Source organism: Mirounga angustirostris, unplaced genomic scaffold (genome assembly GCF_029215605.1).
Source record: "Mirounga angustirostris isolate CCGP_5_RB_7025 unplaced genomic scaffold, mMirAng1.0.hap1 SCAF_13, whole genome shotgun sequence".
Taxonomy (NCBI): domain Eukaryota; kingdom Metazoa; phylum Chordata; class Mammalia; order Carnivora; family Phocidae; genus Mirounga; species Mirounga angustirostris.
The window spans coordinates 26,720,825-26,739,993 of NW_026991721.1; the positions used below are offsets into that span (position 1 = coordinate 26,720,825).

At 40.4% G+C, this 19,169-nt stretch overlaps 1 protein-coding gene across 4 annotated transcripts in view; it reads left to right on the forward strand.

The window, feature by feature from the left end:
- Positions 1-19,169, forward strand: part of LOC123857261 (uncharacterized) — a 182,467-nt gene that overhangs the window by 57,054 nt on the left and 106,244 nt on the right. The window contains exon 1 of one of the 4 annotated variants that reach the window (XM_045893952.3): positions 12,388-12,894. The exons of the other annotated variants lie outside the window; for them this stretch is intronic. The gene's annotated coding sequence lies outside the window, so the exon portion shown is untranslated. Of the gene's footprint in view, positions 1-12,387; positions 12,895-19,169 lie in introns of those variants that run through there. 4 annotated transcript variants of the gene reach the window in all.

The following is a 19,169-nucleotide window of genomic DNA, read 5'->3' on the forward strand; positions in this document are numbered from 1 at the left end:
TTTGATGGACTCCTGTCTCACATTGAGGTCTTTCAACCATTTGGAGTCTATTTTTGTGTGTGGTGTAAGGAAATGGTCCAGTTTCATTCTTCTGCATGTGGCTATCCAATTTTCCCAACACCATTTGTTGAAAAGACTGTCTTTGTTCCATTGGACATTCTTTCCTGCTTTGTCGAAGATTAGTTGACCATAGAGTTGAGGGTCCATTTCTGGGCTCTCTATTCTGTTCCATTGATCTATGTGTCTGTTTTTGTGCCAGTACCATGCTGTCTTGATGATGACAGCTTTGTAATAGAGCTTGAAGTCTGGAATTGTGATGCTGCTGGCTTTGCTTTTCTTTTTCAACATTCCTCTGGCTATGCGGGGTCTTTTCTGGTTTCATACAAATTTTAGGATTATTTGTTCCATTTCTTTGAAAAAAGTGGATGGTATTTTGATAGGGATTGCATTGAATGTGTAGATTGCTCTAGGTAGCATTGACATCTTCACAATATTTGTTCTTCCAATCCATGAGCATGGAACGTTTTTCCATTTCTTTGTGTCTTCCTCAATTTCTTTCATGAGTATTTTATAGTTTTCTGAGTACAGATCCTTTGTCTCTTTGGTTAGATTTATTCTAGGTATCTTATGGTTTTGGGTGCAATTGTAAATGGGATCGACTTCTTAATTTCTCTTTCTTCTGTCTTGTTGTTGGTGTATAGGAATGCCACTGACTTCTGTGCATTGATTTTATATCCTGCCACTTTACTGAATTCCTGTATGAGTTCTAGCAGTTTTGGGGTGGAGTCTTTTGGGTTTTCCACATAAAGTATCATATCATCTGCAAAGAGTGAGAGTTTGACTTCTTCTTTGCCAATTTGGATGCCTTTGATTTCTTTTTGTTGTCTGATTGCTGTGGCTAGGACTTCCAATACTATGTTAAATAGCAGTGGTGATAGTGGACATCCCTGCCGCATTCCTGACCTTAGGGGGAAAGCTCTCAGTTTTATCCCATTGAGAATAATATTCGCTGTAGGTTTTTCATAGATGGCTTTTATGATATTGAGGTATGTACCCTCTATCCCTATACTCTGAAGAGTTTTGATCAAGAAAGGATGCTGTACTTTGTCAAAAGCTTTCTCTGCATCTATTGAGAGGATCATATGATTCTTGTTCTTTCTTTTGTTAATGTATTGTATCACCTTGATTGATTTGCGGATGTGGAACCAACCTTGCAGCCCAGGGATAAATCCCACTTGGTCATGGTGAATAATCCTTTTAATGTACTGTTGGATCCTATTGGCTAGTATTTTGGTGAGAATTTTTGCATCCATGTTCATCAGGGATATTGGTCAGTAATTCTCCTTTTTGATGGGGTCTTTGTCTGGTTTTGGGATCAAGGTAATGCTGGCCTCATAAAATGAGTTTGGAAGTTTTCCCTCCGTTTCTATTTTTTGGAACAGTTTCAGAAGAATAGGTATTAATTCTTCTTGAAATGTTTGGTAGAATTCCCCTGGGAAGCCATCTGGCCCTGGGTTTTTGTTTTTTGGGTGATTTTTGATGACTGCTTCAATTTCCTTAGTGGTTATAGGTCTGTTCAGGTTTTCTATTTCTTCCTGGTTCAGTTTTGGTAGTTGATACATCTCTAGGAATGCATCCATCTCTTCCAGGTTATCTAATTTGCTGGCATAGAGTTGCTCATAATATGTTCTTATAATTGTTTGTATTTCTTTGGTGTTGGTTGTGATCTGTCCTCTTTCATTCATGATTTTGTTGATTTGGGTCATTTCTCTTCTCTTTTTGATAAGTCTGGCCAGGGGTTTATCAATCTTGTTAATTCTTTCAAAGAACCAGCTCCTAGTTTCGTTGATCTGTTCTACTGTTCTTTTAGTTTCTATTTCATTGATTTCTGCTCTGATCTTTATTATTTCTCTTCTCCTGCTGGGTTTAGGCTTTATTTGCTGTTCTTTCTCCAGCTCCTTTAGGTATAGGGTTAGGTTGTGTACTTGAGACCTTTCTTGTTTCTTGAGAAAGGCTTGTATTGCTATATACTTTCCTCTTAGGACTGCCTTTGCTGCATCCCAAAGATTTTGAATAGTTGTGTTTTCATTTTCATTGGCTTCCATGAATTTTTTAAATTCTTCTTTAATTTCCTGGTTGACCCATTCATTCTTCAGTAGGATGCTCTTTAGCCTCCATGTATTTGAGTTCTTTCCGACTTTCCTCTTGTGACTGAGTTCTAGTTTCAAAGCATTGTGGTCTGAAAATAGGCAGGGAATGATCCCAATCTTTTGGTACCGGTTGAGACCTGATTTATGACCTAGGATGTGATCTATTCTGGAGAATGTTCCATGGGCACTAGAGAAGAATGTGTATTCCGTTGCTTTGGGGTGGAATGTTCTGAATATGTCTGTGAAGTCCATTTGGTCCAGTGTGTCATTTAAAGTCTTTATTTCCTTGTTGATCTTTTGCTTAGACGATCTGTCCATTTCAGTGAGGGGGATGTTAAAGTCCCCCACTATTATTGTATTGTTTTCGATGTGTTTCTTTGCTTTTGTTATTAATTGCCTTATATAATTGGCTGCTCCCATGTTAGGGGCATAGATATTTACAATTGTTAGATCTTCTTGTTGGATAGACCCTTTAAGTATGATATAGTGTCCTTCCTCATCTCTTATTACAGTCTTTGGTTTAAAATCTAATTTGTCTGATATAAGGATTGCCACCCCAGCTTTCTTTTGGTGTCCATTAGCATGGTAAATGGTTTTCCACCCCCTCACTTTCAATCTGGGGGTGTCTTTGGGTCTAAAATGAGTCTCTTGCAGACAGCATATCAATGGGTCTTGTTTTTTAATCCAGTCTGTTAGCCTGTGTCTTTTGATTCGGGCATTTAGCCCATTTACATTCAGGGTAACTATTGAAAGATAGGAATTTAGTGCCACTGTATTGCCTGTAAGGTGACTGTTACCGTATATTGTCTGTGTTCCTTTCAGGTCTATGTTGCTTTTAGGCTCTCTCTTTGCTTAGAGGACCCCTTTCAAGATTTCCTGTAGGGCTGGTTTTGTGTTTGCAAATTCCTTTAGTTTTTGTTTGTCCTGGAAGCTTTTTATCTCTCCTTCAATTTTCGATGACAGCCTAGCTGGATATAGCATTCTTGGCTGCATATTTTTCTCATTTAGTGCTCTGAATATATCCTGCCAGTCCTTTCTGGCCTGCCAGGTCTCTGTGGATAGGTCTGTTGCCAATCTAATGTTTCTACCCTTGTAGGTTACATATCTCTTCTCCCGAGCTGCTTTTAGGATTTTCTCTTTGTCTATGAGACTCGTAAGTTTTACTATTAGATGTTGGGGAGTTGACCTATTTTTATTGATTTTGAGAGGGGTTCTCTGTGCTTCCTGGATTTTCATGCCTGTTTCTTTCCCCAAATTAGGGAAGTTCTCTGCTATAATTTGCTCCATTATACCTTCTGGCCCTCTCTCTCTTTCTTCTTCTTCTGGGATCCCAATTATTCTAATGTTGTTTCGTCTTATGGTATTGCTTATCTCTCTAATTCTGCCCTCGTGATCCAGTAGTTGTTTATCTCTCTTTTTCTCAGCTTCTTTATTTTCCATCATTTCATCTTCTATATTACTGATTCTCTCTTCTGCCTCATTTATTCTAGCACTTAGCGCCCCCATTTTTTACTGCACCTCATTAATAGCCTTTTTGATTTCTACTTGGTTGGATTTTAGCTCTTTTACTTCTCCAGAAAGGGTTTCTCTAATAACTTCCATATTTTTTTCAAGCCTAGCTAGTATCTTTAAAGTGATGATTCTGAACTCTAGATCTGACATCTTACTAATGTCCGTATTGAGTAGGTCCCTGGCAGTCGGTACTACCTCTTGTTCTTTTTGTTGAGGTGATTTTTTCCGTCTTGTCATTTTGTGCAGAGGAGACTAGATTAATGAGAGAACAAAATGCTAGCAGAGTAACCACGTCCCCAGAAAATATACTCTAAACAAATCAGAAAAGACCTGAAGCAGTGGGATAAGAAAGGGAAAGAGAGAAAAAAGAAAAAGAAAAGAAAGAAAAAGAAAAAGAAAAAGATAAAGATAAAAACAAAAACAAACAAAACAAAACAACAACAACAACAAAAAAACCAGAATGTGATCAAATATGATCTATATGGTATATAGATCAGTGCCACACACTAGATTTGGGGTGTATTTTGGTCTTTTAGAAGAAAGTGCCTCCCAAAATTTTAAAGAGAGAAAAACTTATATATGTACAAAAATAAGGGTTGATATGATGAAGGGATGGAATATGACTGTAAAAATGGAAATTATAAAAAATTTTATAAAAGGAATTGATAAGAAGTTGTTTGAAAAAAGAAAGAGGATTTAAAAAAAGAAAAAAAAAAGGGGAGAGGATGTGATCAGGCAGGGGAATAGAAAACACCATATACTAGAGATTTAGGGTATATTTTAATCTGTTAGAAGAAACTATCTCAAAATTTTAAAGAGAGAACAACTTATATATATAAGCCAAAAATATGGGTAACTACTATGAAGGGATAGAATATGACTCTAAAAATGAAAAATAACAATGTTTTTTTAAAAAAAAGGGATTGATAAGATGTTGGTTGAAAAAGGGAAAAAGAAAAATTCAAAAAGAAATAAAAAGACAAAAAGACAGTTAAAAAAAATTTAACTTTAAAAGACTAAAGAATCATGGTAAAAAAGCCGTGAATTCTATGTGCAGTAGTCCCCTAGTGCTGGAGTTCTGCCGTTCTCATTGATCGGTAAACTTGGTCTTGGCTGGCTGTTCTCGCTGATCTTCTGGGGAGGGGCCTGTTGCCGTGGTTTCCAAGTGTCTCTGCCGGAGGCGGAATTGCCCCGCCCTTGCCCCCTCCCGGCTAAGTAATCTGCTCGGGTTTGCTCTCCGCGGCTTTTGTTCCCTGCGAGCTTTCCGTACAGCTTTGGAGGCGGAGAGTGAAAATGGCGGCCTCCCAATCTCCGCCCCGGAGGAGCAGAGAACTCGGGGCCCCGCTCCTCAGTGAGCCCCCAGAGAAAAGCCGTCAGTCACTCCCGTCTCCCCGGTCTCCGGCTGCACTCCGTGCTCGCCCGGCCTGTGACCCCGCGTTTCTATCTCTGGCACCCGACCCCGCGTGCAGTCTCCAAACCCAGCAGATCCCTGCGGTGCACTCCCGCGCGGCTCCTCCCGGGGGAGGAAGGTGAGTCTCCCCGGATCTGCCGCTTGTTGGGTCCCTGCTGGAGGAGCAGGGGCCCGACTGGGCCGCGGATCACGGTCTATGGCCACCCCGAGCTGAGAGCCCGCGCCTGGGCTCCTCCTCTGCAGCCGGCTTCCCTGCTCCGATACCTGGGAGCTCTGCCACACTCAGGCACCCCCGGTCTTTCTGTGACCCCGAGGGTCCTGAGACCACACTGTCTCGGAGGGTTCCACCCCCCGCTTAGCCACCAGAGTGACGTCCCTCAGCGGAGCAGACTTTTAAAAGTTCCGATTTTGTGCTCCGTGGTTCTATCACTTGCCAGAAGCGGCCGACGGAGGCCCCTCCCCCGCCGTCTATCCTCCCGAATATCGCCGCGGATTCACTTCTCCGCACGTCCTACCTTCCAGAAAGTGGTCGCTTTTCTGATGAGAGAGTTGTTGCTCTTCTTTTCTTCGATCTCCTGTTGAGTTTGTAGGTGTTCAGAATGGTTTGATCCCTATCCAGCTGAATTCCTGAGAGGAGACGAAATCCAGGTCTCCTACTCCTCCGCCATCTTGCTCCACGCCCTTGTGTGGCACCTTTCTTATCTTTCCTCCCAATTAAACACCCATCCTCTCTTTTCTACTCCCAAACACATTCAGAGGTATTTAGGCCAATATTGCTTGGGGCCAGTCTACACCTGAAAAATCAGATGAGGTGGATGTTCCAAAATCCAAGTCAGCTAGCACGTGGATCAGGACAACTTTGTTGGGTCAAGACTCAAACACTCTTAGAACTTTGGTTTGGTGACGGCTATACATTGTATTTTTCCTTTGTTTTAAATATGTTGGTTTTTTGAAGGTTATTGGGTAAAAATAGCATCTTTGCATTCTTGTCAGATTCTGATGCATACTTTTACTTTAAAGTCCTAATCCTGTGAGACCTGTCGATTAGACTGGATCATGGGGGATTATGGCCTCTGAGAAGAAACAGCCCATTGGAGAATCTCCAACTATGAACTATGAGCACATACCTACCAAAAGAGAAAAGACCCTGATTATTATTAATGAAAAACTGTTGCAAAAAAAATAAAACAAACAAACAAGGGCAAGAACATAGAGGAGGAAAGGTTTTATGAAATAGAGTTTAAAGAATATTTAGATCTCTGGTCTGGGAGAAAACATAAGAAATTGGTGATAGTAGATGGCTCTGGAAAGAGGGATGGGTGGCTGGAGATTAGGTAGGAGGGACACTTGTCTATTTTGAACCATGTCTTTGAAGCCTTACCAAAATAATGAAATGAAAACAACAAAATAAGTGCTACAAACAGTTCCTTTACCAGAAGCATGTGTTTTGTTTTGAGAACTTCCACTGTTTTTTAATGCTTCAAGCAAATTTTGGCGAACGAGTTTTAAAGACATCTCCCTTAGCCTTATTCTCTTGACTTGTTAAGTAATACTGGGTTTTCTTTGACTAAAATTTCCGTTGTTGCTACCCTTAAGGGATTTTTTCCCCACTCAACACATCTTATCTCAGTATTTTCTGTCTTGGTATTAGTTGATTTTTATCATCCTAAAAATTCAACACATAAATAACACTCCGTTTTCCATCTTTCTAGTCTTGCACAATATTTGATATTTGGAAAATAGCCTCAAACCCACCTTATTTTCATGACATTTCTCTTATCCTCTTAAAATGTGGTCATTACATTAATGGACCAGTTTTACTCACCCAAAAGGTAGATTATTTTGCCGTTTGTTGGCTGTTTCAGTGTGTAACGGATTAAATCGGGGTTGGAAACTAAAGGTTTCACATTGGCATATAGGGAGATGGCAGTTCTCACCGGGTGCACCTTAATGGAGATTTTTTTTCCATTTTGAAAGACATGTTTTTTGATGTTTCTGCCATGGTTTTGCCTCCTCTGGAAATAATATCAGGGTTGCCATTATTTGTGATAGGAGAGAGACTATAGAAAGAAAGGATGTTGGCTTCAAGGTAAAGGTTTGGCAGATCCAGTGCCATCTCATTGGTTACAAAGCCTTTCTGGAAAGCGTGCAATTATTCAGCTTGCACAGCACAATTAAGTAAACAATTCATTTAGTCTCTCTATTGATACTCCTTTGCAGAGGGACTGGGGTGGCTTGGGAGATTGGAAATGGGAGCTGTAGCTTTTTCCCTCGACGTAGGTAGTTTGGATCTGTTCCTTAGGGTAGTGACCACATAGTGTCTCCATCTGATGGCTGTGCAGTGACCCGTGGGAAACAGATTGGTGGTTTCAGGCCCATGGAGAGAGGCAGTCACATCTCAACATCCAGGATCCCAGCTGGCAGAAATATGAGGATTATACTGACCTGATTCTATTCAGTTTGTGCATTAGTGAAATTTATATGTTGAAAATCCTACTTGCAGGAAAGTGAGCTTTAGAATATCTTCATAAAACTCAAAAGGAAGGTATCTCAGCCTTCCACATTTGTCAGATGATTAGCACACTTGGCCTGTTTATTTTGACTTCGAGGTTTCAAGAATTTTTAGGGTCATAAGACTTCTCCCACATTTGTGAATGTCGAGGATAAGATATCTGTTCACAGCTAGTACAAACTTCCTGAAGAAACACAGTACTTGGGTAACAGGATTCTGTTTTCATGTTGTAGTAAATTGTGGCACATCTTGGTACTTTTAGACTGAATGAGGCTTCCTGAAATGAAACAGATGTGCTTATAAATTATAAAGATGTGTTTATAAAGTGCCATTCAGACCTAAGATATTTCTTAATCTAGGCCTGGGGGCCATGTTGATTGGCCCACTGTTCTACTCCCAGATTTTCACCTTCCCATTCTAATATTTCATACACTTTTCTACACACACGGGCACACACATGCAAATTTACTACTTCTATTACTTGTTCTAGTTGGAGGAAGGAATCCACACCTGGACCTCAGGTAGATAAGTTTTTCAAAACTGAATGCAATACTAAACAGAAGGAATACGTGTGTGCAAAATCCTAGGGTGCCGGAGTTGCCAATAACATCTGCATAACCCTGCGATACCGTAGAAAGTTGCCATTCGCCTAAGGATTCTTTGAAGACTCAGAGTTATCGCAGCATTGAGCATGTAGGTATTAATAAAAAATGGGAAACAAAATTCTCTAGAGCTTGGGAGGAAGACATGGGCCCAGGCAGGGGAAAGTCTAGCCTCTTTTTTTGCACCAACTCATCTATCCCTAGTATTTTGTTGTGGTTTAAGGGTTTTTCCTAAGGATTGGATGCCTCTTGGTAAGCACATCAGCTAGGTCTAAGATTGCTGGAATTTGATTGGTCAATGTCAGGCATCATCTTTCAGATGGAACGTGCTCGCACCCCCTCCCTGCAGGCCCCAGCACCTCTACTCCTCCCTTTCTCACGTATGTGACAAGTGGAAAAGATGAGGCGGCCACAGGTGAGTTAGTGTAGTGGAAATTGGGAACCAGCCTCTATTACTAACCATGATTCATATCCTTCCGAGGAGCCGACCTCATGGGGGTGTTGCTGGAGGGCGGCCCGTGATTGGCCACCTAATGGACTACTTCCCTGGTGGGCCACATTACATGTCAGATCAGTGCGTGCCTACCAGTTCTGATCTAGGCAGTGGGGTGGGGAGGTGGGGCTGATGGATGTGTCTAAGTGCCGAATGTGCGTCGGTGAAGGGGATATTCACCTAGATGTAGCTAGTGGTGGTATTTATTTCTCTATTTTAAAGGTAATGATGGACCCTTACTCCCTTTTGGATGCCTGCGAGTAGTAGACTACTGTGATGAGACTATTTTAAAAAACCCTTTGCTTTCTTGGCAGAAAAATTGAACACACTGGAGAAATAGCAGGCATGGACCTTTCATCTTCTCCCTTTCCCTTTTCTGCCTAGCCTGATGGTGTTGGAGGCCCATGAATCCCTTGGGTGTGGACAGAGCCACTATACGTAGGTCCTGAGAGAGTTTGGAGATGTGGTGGAGTTGAATTTGTGACAGCCCTCTTTGTTTATGACATACTTAAAATGCCAGGGTTTGCTTTATTTTGTTACTTGATTAAAGTTTATTATTTGAACTTCAAGGTTTCACTTAAATACAGAACCTAATTGGAAGAGGTTTAAGTTGGATCTTTTCACTGACAAGAAAATTATCAAGTCATATATTCATCACTGAATTACAGAAACACAGTGGGATTTGTTTTTAACTCCTTTGGTGAAGACTGAACTAATTCTTTTTGCAAATTATTTGAGAAGAATCTTGTGGGAGTTTATAGAACTGATTCACTCACTTTCAGGAAGACTGATTTGACTTTTCTCTCCTGAGGTTGGCAGTAAATGCTTTTATTTAGTTTAGAGGAGAAAGGCTTTATAACCTCCTCTTTTCCATGACTCATAACTTTCTGAGCAGTTACATTGTGCTTTACGAGAGGGGTGTAATGAGAGTTTGGGGGAAAGTGTTACCTAAATTTAGCCAGCCATTTTGAGTGGAGAGCATGAAATAAAGAAAAAGGAGCAATTGATCTTTCCAAACTTCATATCTGCAATGTGCCCAGGCCCTAAGAATTAACTTTCCTCTTAAGAGGAATAAAGATTTGGTGGATATCTTAAGCAAAATTAATTCTGGTTTAAAGCTTTCGTACAGACATTTTCAACTTGCATAGGCTGTCCATAATTTCAGGGAAAATGGGTAGCTTCAGGCTAGATTGTTTTCTCTGTTGGTGGGTGTAAATGTATATGAAAGCTATTTGTTTCTCATGTAAAACTGGATCTGTTGACATAAGCATTTTTTTTTTTAAAGCTTGGAGGTGTAAGTCTGCATGAAAGACTTCACTCAAAGTTGTCCCGAGAACTTGAATTTAGTCAAACATGTTGTTGTGAGATATGTCACAATTTGAAATATTTTACATAGATTTTTCTCTGAATTTTGTATCAGAATGAATTTGTAAAGGAGAGTTAAAAGTAAATGCCAGTAGATTGAGGAGTGAAATGGAATACCGCTAGTGCTGAAATATCATTTGGGAAGGGAATATTCTAGCTAAAATAATGATATTTTGTACTTATCATCTTCTCTCTTTTCATTTGTTACCTCTTTCTGAATTCACAATCTGTTCCTTCATATTGGAAAAGAACTAGAACTGGACCACTAGAAAAACGTAAAATCGATAAAATCTATCCTTAGGCTTAGGAAATTAAAATATTAAAAATTTTCCCACAGATTTCATTACCATTTATAGCCTAGTAAAGCAAAAGAGGCATCACAGGTTCATATAGGGTCCAAATTTGTTTATTTTCAACAACATAATGGAGGCTAAAATTTTTAGCTTTTTTTTCTCTCTCCTCCTGTCCGCCTGCCTGCCTTCTTTCCTTCCTTCCCATCCTTCAGTCCCTTCCCTTCTTTCCCTTCCCCTCCCACCTCCTTCCCTTCCTTCTTTGCAGTAATACTTAGAGCACTACTGTTTAGTACCCATAGCATATGTTTAGCAGGCTCTCTTCAAAACAGGATGCAAAATTTTATGCCCCCCCCACCAATTTGCATTCAAATGCTGAACCTCTTTATCAAGAATTGGAGGTGGGAGGAAAGGAAAATGTAAATACATGGCTATTAAGTACATGTCATCATTGTACCCATTTGTCATATGCTGCTTCATTCATATTTTGTCCTGTCAGGAGAACTGGATTCTAGCCTTGGTTCTGTCATTAACTGGCTCTTTAACTTTGGTCTTGGCTCCTCAACATCCCTGAGTCACACTTTGCTCATCGTTAAAGTAGAGTGGTTGGAACAGATGATCAATAAAAATCTTTTCTTGATTGTATGCATACTCTATAACTTCTCAGTCCTCTTTCTGCGGGCATTTTAGTCTGTTTCCTGTCTGACTTCCCAGTTAATGGGGGATTTCACCCATGGCTGACAGGATGAAAAGTGAGAATTAAGTTCTGCAGAATTTTTCTCAAGGCAACTGGGAAGCTGCTTTCTCAAAGCCAGAGAGATGGGTCACATGGAAGTACACTGCTCACCAGGTTGATAATCCAGATACACAGAAGTCATCCATGTAGAAGTCATTTCCCTCTCTCTCTCTCATTTTCTCTCTCCACCTCTTTATCACCACCCCCATCCAATCTCACCTGTCATTTCTACTTCCTAAATATTTCTTGCCTCTGACTTCTGTTTCTTTTAACAATGCCCCAGATCAGGCCACCATCATCTTTTCCCTAAATGACTATAGCAGCCTCATAACTGATCTCTCTGCTGCCAGTCATGCCCTATCCATTTCCCACACAATAGCCAGTGAGATCTTATTTGATTCCACTCTCTGCCCCAGTGGTGGCCTTCTTGATTCCTATAGCATGCCAAGCTCTTCCTTTTATCAGGAAACATGCTATTCCTTCTATCTGGAACGTTCCTTTTTTTTTTTTTTTTAACATGCCTGGAACCTTCTCCTTCATCACTTCTCAGCTTAAATATCACCTCTTTAGAGAGAACTTCTTTGACTCTGCAATTCTCTTTACTGTCTATCACTTTTTTCTTTCCTTTTTGGCACTTATTACAGGTTGTAATATATATATTTACACGTGTAATGAGTGTCTTTACAAAAACTGAGGTGTACAGAGAGATGGAATGCTATTTCTCTATAGCTGAACCTAAGCCAACTCATGAATTTCTTTCTAAATGATTTCCTCTCACCCTTCTTTTCTTCTCCCTTAAGGCAATTAAAATTCTGGAGGAGCTTAAGTGTTTTCTTCGCATCACAGATGAGATGTCCAGTTTGTGCCATTTATCATCGATGGTCTCTACTTGATGTATATTGAGTTTTGAAGGGAATCAGTAAATAATACTCTTCTTTCCCTCCCAAATTCTGGTCAGTTGAGCTGTAAGACAAAAAGAAGAAGGCATAGGGAGACTGAAATAGCACCACTATCATTATTAAAACCGATGTTAGAGAATGTGTTTTGTATTTGTCTGCAAGTGGATTTGCTCATCGAAGCTCTAGCCTGAAAATGCATTCTTAAAATAGTTGCTAACAGTAAATGCTGAGGTGGTTTTAATTAGAAAAGAACAGTGGTTGTCTTAATCTTTATTCTCCTGAATCTTTGCTTGTGGGAAGAGGAGCTTGGTCATGGTCTTGGTGAATTTTTATGATACAATTTTAGTTACTTTTAAAGAAAAGTTGCAGAGCAGTGAGTGTCTGGTCCTATTCAGCACTCTGTAGTATTTGTTGAAAGAATTGAAGTGTTTGTTGTACATGGGCATTTTCCTAAATGAGTTCATTTAGTTTTAAACCAGAAATGTTGGGAAATAAGGATTATTTTGTAGATGTTCATTTGTGTGTGTGTGTGTGTCCCTTGAGGCTCAGAAGTGCAACATTAGAGATAGGTATCCTCTAAGGTGGCCCTAAGTGATCCTTGTCTCCTGGTTTTCAAACCTTTGTGTGATTCCCTTCTGCCTGAGTGTAGGCTGGGCCTGACGGTGACTCACATGTAATGAATAGAATATGACAAAGGTGATGAGATGTCATTTCTGAGATCAGGTGACATAAATGCTGCAGCTTCTCTCTCTCTCTCTCCTGTCATTTTCTGTCTCTGAGGGAAGCTGGCTGATACAGGATGAACTGCCCCATGGAGAGACCCATGTAGCAAGGAACTGAGGGAGGACTTTGGCTAACAGCCAAGAAGGAAAGGAAGCCTTCAGTCTATCAGCTCTCGAGGAACTAGATCCTGCCAACAACCAGGTGAATGAGCTTGGAAGTGGATCCCTCCCCACTTGACTTGAGTCTTCAGATGAGGCTGCAGCCCCATTTGACAGTGTGGGTGCAGCTTCTTGAAAGATCTTGAGCTAGAGTCAAGCAGCTAAACTGTGCCCAGATTCCCTATCCACAGAAACAGCGAGGTAATAAATATTTGTTGTTTTAAGCTGCGAAGTTTTGGGGCCAATCATCATGCTACAATATATAACTAATACATCATCCATGTGAGGTAGGAATAACAGAATGTATCCTATTCAGGATCTTGTGGCAGAGAGAGAGCACTTGGGAGGTGCCCAGTACATGTTTATTGATATTAATAAATGATAGACAACCAAAATATCTGTTAATAAATTATTCTAGGAATTAAAATTCTCATGTCGCCTTACAGGAAAATGAGGTCTTTTGGGGAGAAGGCAGACAATTGTAGAGGGGTACTTCTGTATCTTTCATCTAGGTTTATTGTTAAGTGCATGTTTCTGTATTCATTGCTGCTCCTAAAGTGAGGAAGGAATGGAGGGGGATATAAAGAATTACAATGCATCACAGTAGTTAGAATATTGAAAGTGATACATGCAGGAGAAAATCACATTAAAATGTGGGCCAGAAAATCTGGTGATAGAGAAGACAGCTCAACCAGTTTAGATAGACTTGGGATTTTGACGAGGTTAACAAATTTAAGTTGAGGGATAGTCTTTACACACATCAGTCCCAACAGTTTCCTGCCCCTGCCATATTTTGTTAATGCAAAATATTTTCATTATGTTCTTTTCCATTCTGCAGGGCCTCAGAGAATCCCAGTATTATTGTAGATAGCCTCAGAACTAGGATAATACATATAGGGTGGGAAAGCATAGTGGTTATTGGGAGCATGGGCCTTGGAGTCAGATGGGCAGGGCTTGAACATTCTGAGCTCCCCCATTCTACTCACTAGCCTGTGACCTTTGACACATTGCTTAACATATCTGAGCCCCAGTGTCCTCAACTTTAAAATTATAATGGTATCTACTGGGAGGAATAGAAATCCATATAAAGATTTACCACGGTATTTGTCATATACCTGAATGGTAGCTGTCAGTTATTTTTATTATTATTGTAAGTACTGAACACCATGGCTGGCACATAGGCATGCAGTAAATATCAAATTCCTGTCCTTTCTGTTTTTCCTTTACTTCCTAAAATCTAGCCCATATTTTTTTTTTTTAATTTTATTATGTTATGTTAGTCACCATACAATACATCATTAGTTTTTGATGTGGTGATCCACAATCCATTGTTTTCATATACAGCCAATATTTTTTGAATTCTATTTATTGATTATTTATTCTCCAATTCAAGAAATATTTTGATGCAGGAAATCTTAAAAAGACACTGCTCGTTTAAAGCCTCTCTGCTTTCTCCTTCTATTCCCAAAGGTTTTATTGTTAGCAAAGCCTTCTGAGAGCTTTCAATATAAATAGCTTGAAGTCACCAGATAAAAGAAGATTTTTTCTTAGGTTTAGAAATTAGGAGCCAGCTGAGCTAGAGGGGAGATACTTGTCATTATTCTGGCTATGTAGGATTGAGTGCCGTTTTGTGTATTCTCTATGAGTATCAAATTAGCAGGAAGGGCTGTAGTTGTCTGAAACTGGGGGAACGACAAGTGAACTCAGTGCTATATCAACAGGATGGAGTGTTGTAGGAAAATGACATAAGGAAAATGAACAATAGGGGATTGTTTTAGACAGAAGGCACAAAGGTTAACAAGGGTTAACCTACACTATAATAAATTTTAATTTTTTCTATTAAAACTTTAATTTCAATTTAACAAGTTTGACATTGCAACTATCAACAAGTTCTCAAAATAATTCTGCTTTGTAAGCTGTTGCATTTAAAATAACTCATTTGAAAGGAGTAATTTTTCATCTCAGCTCAGTGCCTATGATTGAATTGAATTCATTACACAGATTCTGGGAAGGTATTAAGCATATCAAAGACAAAAAATTGTGGTCTTGCCAAGGAGCTGAGAAGTGTACAGAATTCTCCAAGATCAGGTTTTCATGACATGTAAAGGAACGGGGGTGAGGGGGATTGTTTAGGATACTTAGCAGTGAAGAAGAGTTTAAAATGCAAAGTAAACCTAATATAAGGAAATAGCACCTTGAAAGTGAAACCCAACAAAGTCAACAGTTGATTCAAGTCCCTTCAATTCTTCTTTAGTGTGGAAATGACTTTGTTTGTTTTTAAAATCTTTTTTTTTTTTTTAAAGATTTTATTTATTTATTTGAGAGAGAGAGAGAGCACATGAGAGGGGGGAGGGTCAGAGGGAGAAGCAGACTCCCTGCTGAGCATGGAGCCCGATGTGGGACTCGATCCCGGGACTCCAGGACCATGACCTGAGCCGAAGGCAGTTGTTCAACCAACTGAGCCACCCAGGCGCCCATGTTTTTAAAATCTTATCCATGGTAATGTTCAAGTGTCTGCAGATTATCCCTAAGCAAAACCATTGGGGGTTCACTTCTTTGCTCCTTCATTCATTTGTTCACTGATCAATTCATTCAACAAATATTAATGAGTACCTGCTATTTGCCAGGCCCTGTATTAAGCCTTGGGATATAGTGGTGAGCCACACATGCCTGGGTCTTAGGAAATGCTGCCTTTTCTATTGAACCCCATCCCTCCTCTGCAGAAATACTCACAATGCCTGTTAGCACAAATTAAAGGCTCTGAGAAGTCCTGCAGTGAAGAAACCTGTTTAACCTTCTTTGATACAATGTTTCCTAGACCCTTATATCCTTAAGGGACTATTCTTTCTGGGAACACACTGTGGGAAATCTAGGTTAAGATGAAATAGGCTGCGGAGAAGGACAGGATGACATTGGATAACAGGGCAAGTAAAACACTGCTTTAATTCATACTTGTTGATTGCAGGGACTCTGTCACTAAGCAGCTTGGCACTCCACTTAATGGAGAGGAAGCATGTACTGCCTCGATTTTGTCCAAGACCCTTTCTATTCTCCTTTATTTGCAGTGGCCACATTGTTCAGCTCAGGAAATAATACAAGTTCAATATGACCAGTGAGGTTTTTCAATTTGTTCACAATGGTCCTGGAGCTAGCTGTTTGCCAAAAGAAACCTCCTTACCATTCATGATGCTTCATTTGGGGGAAATAGATGAAAGTATTGAATATAAGGTTAAATCGGATTCTTTTAAAACCATTCCAATAAATCTACCATCTGAGAGAAGAGGTAATCTTTGGATTGCCTGTTTTTGGAATTACATACTTTCATAAAGTTAAAATACCCCTCAAAAAAGGATATTAGTGTACTACGAGAAAGTAATCCATGGGCAGTAATGTAAGCTTATGGTACTTTTAATTTCTCAGTGGCCCCGGGGCACCGTTATCTGCTCTTTTCTGGGAAATCACTCATCATGTAGCTATTGGGGAAAGGGAGCACTTCGGCCCCTTTTCTGGGAGCAATCCAATGCAGTATGGATATTAATTAAATTTATTAAACAAATAACACAGCGACTCGGGGAAGCAGGGGTCCATCTGCCAGTTCTGCAGACAGATCTCTGCAGAGACGCGAGCTGAATGGTAGTTAAAGAGAAGTTGCCGAGCTCAGCAGATGGGCTCTTGTCTCCAGTGGGGGAGATTTGGTGGCGGTCCAGCAACTCTTTCCCCCCTCCAGGTTTTTGTTCCTTGCAACTGTGATTGAAGAAGCCCTTCTCTGTCTTTTCCCAGCCTTGGGCCTCTCTCTCTCTCTCCCACCCCACCCCGCTTTGTTTATGTGAGCAATGTTTAAATCTGAGTGATTTGTTAGAGAGGCAAGTCCCGGCTGATCTCATTTTGTGTATGTGCTGTAAAGCTCAAGCAGAAGATAATTAGGAAAATGTAATCCCATTGACTTTACACCCCACTTGTGTACGTTGCAACAACTCAGCCTCGTGCCCTGGAATAAAGTCTCTGAACAGATTTGAATTTAGTCAGCATTCCCATTCCCTGCCTTTGGAAGTTTTTATTATTCTGAGGTTTAGATGCTTATGATGCTTAAAATCGTTCTTCAGATTGCCTTTAGACCTGTGTGCCTTTTGAACCATGCAATTTAAGGATTCTTGTTTGTTTGTTTTTTCCTTATGTCTTCATATTCTGTTGGCAAGTGTCTAGGTGCCTTAAATCCCAGTGTCTCCTTCACTTGCCATCTGGGATGAGATGTCATTGACAATGTTAGATCAGCACATTTGTGATCTGCTGTGTCTTTTAGAAACCCACGTCCCCACCTCCCGACCTACCTCTTCCATGAAAAAAGATGGTGACTTTGAAACCTTTCTCTAAGGAAGAACCACTTTGCTTTCGGTTGATGATCGCTTCCCAGTATTTGGTATAAGTTTTGACAAAAGCCTACTTGGACAGAATTTAATGCTAGCATATTAGATGAATGCAAATCAGCACCCCACCCCCTTATCCCTACCTGAATCTTTGCAAAAATTATTTTGTCGAAGGCTCTGTCATTTCTGGCATTTCATGTCCCCTCACCTGAGACCAATGCCTTTCTCAGGGGGAGGGTGGGGGGCAGACGAAGCCTGCTAGGCAGATTTGGGCTCTATTGATGGCAGAGTTTTGGGTTAAATAGATGCCACCTTGGGCTGAGTCCTGAAATGCCCTTGTCTTAGAGAGGTAGGTCTGGTTGTGGCCAACCTGCCAGTGGGACACATTTGTAGAGATAAAGGCATCTCTGTGGAATAGAGTGGGTTCCCTCCCTTTCCCGCCATTCTCTTGCCAGTAGAGGTCTCTGCTGATTACAGAACCCAAAGAGAAGAGTGGATGAATCTGGGGTTTTGATTTTCCCCAGGTATACTGAGTTTTGTGGGAAGATGGAGGCCAAACCTTTATTCCAGTTTGTAAAAAGAACCAACAAATGGATCTATGTACCAAGAGCACAAAGAAATCTTAGCAGGCCAAGGCTCTGTCCATCCAGGATGGTCGGTTCCGTTTCTGCCGCTCATAAAGGTGTTTGGCCAAGTCTATCCTTAACATTGGTCCGTGTTTGTGCTTTTTGATACCCAACTTGAAATCCCAGTCTCCTCGGGTTTAACCAGAAGATGCAGTATTTTAGCTGCTCTTGCCAGTCCCTGCCCCTCACTGAGGTTCCTGCCCACCCCGCCGGCCATGCTAATATTCATAATAGGAAGGCTTCTGTTACTATGGCAAATGGTTGGAATGAGGTGGAGATTTTGTTTTCCATTAGAGCCCTGCCAGCGATTATTGTGAACTCTGAGAGTTATTGTTCCATCCCAGTTTTTTATGGAATTTAAAAATGCACAGCAAAAAAACAGTCATGAAGTGGCTGGTGAAAAATGTTTGTTTACCAGCAAGTTGTAGGTGAACTGCCAATTTATTTCTCTAATTGGTTGGAAGTCAGAATTGGCTGGGGGCAGGGGGAAGACTCTACATTTTGAATTCATAGGCTATTTACCAGTGTCTGCTCTGCTTCTCCTTCCACCCTGGTGTACCTGGACTAATTTTGTTCTCTGATTTAAATCACAATCTAGTGGCTCTGGCATCTCAATTTAAGGGAAGATTGGATGTTGTTTTTCAAAGGGAATTGCAAGTGTTTTACTCTTGCCTGAAAACAGATTGTGGCTTCTTTCCCAAGGATAAGCTTAGGAATTTCATATAAATCTCAGGGTTTCATTCTTAGCAAAATGTTTTCAACTCTCTTGTCCACACATTAGTATAAATGAATAAAACAGAGAAAAAGCCAGAAAACACCCTGACAGACAGTGTGTAAATATTTCTGATCTGCTTCCTCAGCCTGCCATTCTACTGAACACATTTTGTTTACTCCATGGCTTCTAATTGCTTTATTGCAGATGTTGTAGGCAGCATGACAACTTGGGAGTAAATGCATAAAAAAGCTTTTGATGGGGAACAGAAGTTAACACTCATTTGTAAGGAACCAGAGAGCGGCTTGAAAAACAACAGTTTATTTTAAAATTATCTGATAAGGGCAGATATTTTTCAGATGTTCTCATTTATTTGGTGATGATGTATCTTTCTCCTAGGAGCTCAAATGCAAACTTTAAAAATATTCATTCTGGGGCTCCTCGACTACTCCTTACTGTCTGTCACGCTTCTGATGAATATTTTGTCAAGAAACCATGTTTGGGAAGACCACCACCAGCCTTATGGGGCAACAGTCTCAGAATTCTAATGCTGTAGCTCTCCAAGCATGGACCTCACCGTGTAGGACAGGGACTGAGGAATGGTATCTCCAAGTGA